The following is a 3,035-nucleotide window of genomic DNA, read 5'->3' as shown; positions in this document are numbered from 1 at the left end:
CAGTATAAATAAGCACTATTATTATTATTATTATTATTATTATTATTATTATTATTATTATTATTATTATTATTTTGACGCTGATATATGACTAGGTGTGTTTACACGGAAGGCTAGAACTGCTGTAAACACCAGAGATAAGATGAAAATGTAGCTCTTTTAAGAGGTTTGATAGAGGAAACTGTACCAACGGAGGTCCTATCGTCTCGAGAGCGAAGAGAGGACAGGATAGAAAGCGAGCCGTTCCGAGAACGAACATTATCCCTTTAGTATCTTTTCAAAAACCGAGCAAGAGTACAGAATCGAAGAAAACCAGCTGTTCCGAGAGGATAATGTTTGCCCTTGGCTGGAATCGAACTTTCAGCTTCGATCTAACTGGTGGGAATGATATAGGGAATTGTAACAACGGAGGTCTTATCGTCCCGAAATCAAAGAGAGAACAGAGAATGATAGGATTGGAAATTGGAAGCCAGCCGTCCCGAGAACAGACCTTATCTGTTTAGGATAAAATTCGCCATTCTCGGGAATCGAACCCGGAGCTTTGAACTAAATTTTCGTTGTATTTTGTTTCAGAAATGTTCGGATGACAAGACATCTCATATTCCTACGTTTGCCAGAACAGAGCCACCTGATACTCAAGTAAGTCAGACTCAAGTAAAGGTAGGAAACACACGTCCACTTCAACTGGGAAGTCCGATGACCTTTGGGTGCGCACTCGTCAAAAAATAGCTCGTTGATTAACAAGTAAGCATGTGAATAGTTGATCCCATGGGATTTTTCACGCCGAATCGAATGGTGAAACTTTTAGAACTGTCCGACTTACAGTTGAGAAGTTGCGGTTCCCCTCCATGCGCTTCCATCGGACTTCCCAGTTGACGTGGACTGTAATTTAGACAACTTTCGCAAATAGTCAAATACTATTTACCTTACAGTACAGATTCCTTTCTTCTATTTCGGGACGAAAATAGTAACAGAAAGTGATTTTTACTTTCTGTTACCACCTATCATCCCAATTTAAATTATACCTACCTGTGAAGGTATTTCAATACCTACCAAACCCCACTCATCTTTTTCTTTGACGTTAATCCAGAAACGTCCAATAGTAGTTCTGACCCTCCAACCCACCTTTAGTGAGTCTACCTTACCTCTCCCTTTGGTTAGGTAATGGTCAAAGCTGTGAAACATTTATCCCTTTCCCTACCCACTTTGTCTCACTTTTCTCTCTTTCCCATGTTTTCTTCTATCTCGGTCTTTTCCTCTGTCCCACCTTTCTCCTATCCCATCTTTTCCCCCCTGACCCATATTTTCGTTTATCTTCTGGGGCGTCAAAATGGGACTAAATCAAAGCTGTGAAACATTTATCCCTTTCCCTACCCACTTTGTCTCACTTTTCTCTCTCTCCCATGTTTTCTTCTATCTCGGTCTTTTCCTCTGTCCCACCTTTCTCCTATCCCATCTTTTCCCCCCTGACCCATCTTTTCGTTTATCTTCTGGGGCGTCAAAATGGGACTAAGGGTATTAAAATTTCATTCAAACTTGAAACGATGCGATGGGCAGGATATTGTCTATTTTGAAGCACAAGGTTTTGTGGGCAAAGTGGGAATTTTGTGAAGGGTTTCCTCAGTGGAGAGTCGTGAGATTTTCAAGAGGGACATATTGTTCAACCTGGATTCTAGAACCTATTGAAAGTATTCAACCTGGAAGATTCTATCAGTGATTCTGGAGTTGTACTTTCCTAACGGAAACAAAAAAAGGTTCTGATGGCGCGCCATCTTGGATTTCCTATGGTTTAGTTCAGGCGCTATCGGCAAAGTGGGAATTTTGTGAAGGGTTTCCTCAGTGGAGAGTCGTGAGATTTTCAAGAGGGACATATTGTTCAACCTGGATTCTAGAACATATTCAAAGTATTCAACCTGGAAGATTCTATCAGTGATTCTGGAGTTGTACTTTCCTAACGGAAACGAAAACGGTTCTTATGGCGCGCCATCTTGGATTTCCTATGGTTTAGTTCAGGCGCTATCACGCCCAAAAGGGCGGAATCGGTCTTCATAAGAGGGGGAATTTTGAAAAGAAAATACGGCTAGAGCAGGCTTGTCCAACCCGCGAGCTCATTTTTGCGGCCCGCGAAGGCCCGCCTAAAAAAATGAACGAAAATGAGAAATAACAGTAAATATACTAAATAAAATAATTAATGCATGAAAATTTTCAAATTTATAAAAATTATCCCAGTTTACCTTACAAATTTCATAGTTAGTTTCTAATTCTAGGTACCATCAAACGCAATGCTGTACCTAATATCATAGTGGCACGTGGCATCTCCTTTGAACTCTCTCTACTGACCTCAGTCAACACTCAACATGCAGGCACAAGTATATAATTATGTAGGTACACAACGGCTACGCATCGCCGGCGGGGAATAGGGGAGGGGGAAGCGGGAAACGTGTCTAAACTGCAGTGAGTGTTGCGTAATCTGCTGTTCGTTAAGATTTTAAATCAAAAGTGCGTGCGTGAGGATAATGAAATTAACAGTCTCTCGGACTGAAGATTACTTCCATGTTCGGGAGTTCTTATATATATGTGTGAGAGTGCTTTTTCCACCATGAAGTTTGTGAAGAACAAACAAAGAGCCAAACTTACGGACGAGTCCCTATCACACCTTCTACGTTTGTGTGCCGAAGACGTGAATGTCGATATTCATGCACTTGTGTCAGCTGCAGAGTGTCCACAGAAATCGCACTAATGTCATCATGTGGTAAGTTTTCATAATAAAATAAAATTATAATATATTATAATTACATTACACCAGTACATACACCATAATTACATTACATTATGTTCGCGGATTTGCCGATTATGTTCGCGGATTTCGCGATTATGTTCGCGGATTTCGCGATTATATTCGCGGATTTGGCGATTATGTTCGCGGATTTCGCGATTATGTTCGCGGATTTTGCGATTATGTTCGCAGATTTCGCGATTATGTTCGCGGATTTCGCGATTACGTTCGCGGATTTCGCGATTACGTTCGCGGATTT

Source organism: Diaphorina citri, unplaced genomic scaffold (genome assembly GCF_000475195.1).
Source record: "Diaphorina citri unplaced genomic scaffold, Diaci psyllid genome assembly version 1.1 scaffold266, whole genome shotgun sequence".
NCBI lineage: Eukaryota > Metazoa > Arthropoda > Insecta > Hemiptera > Psyllidae > Diaphorina > Diaphorina citri.
The sequence above is the reverse complement of the archived record's forward strand: the minus strand, read 5'-3'. Positions refer to the sequence as shown.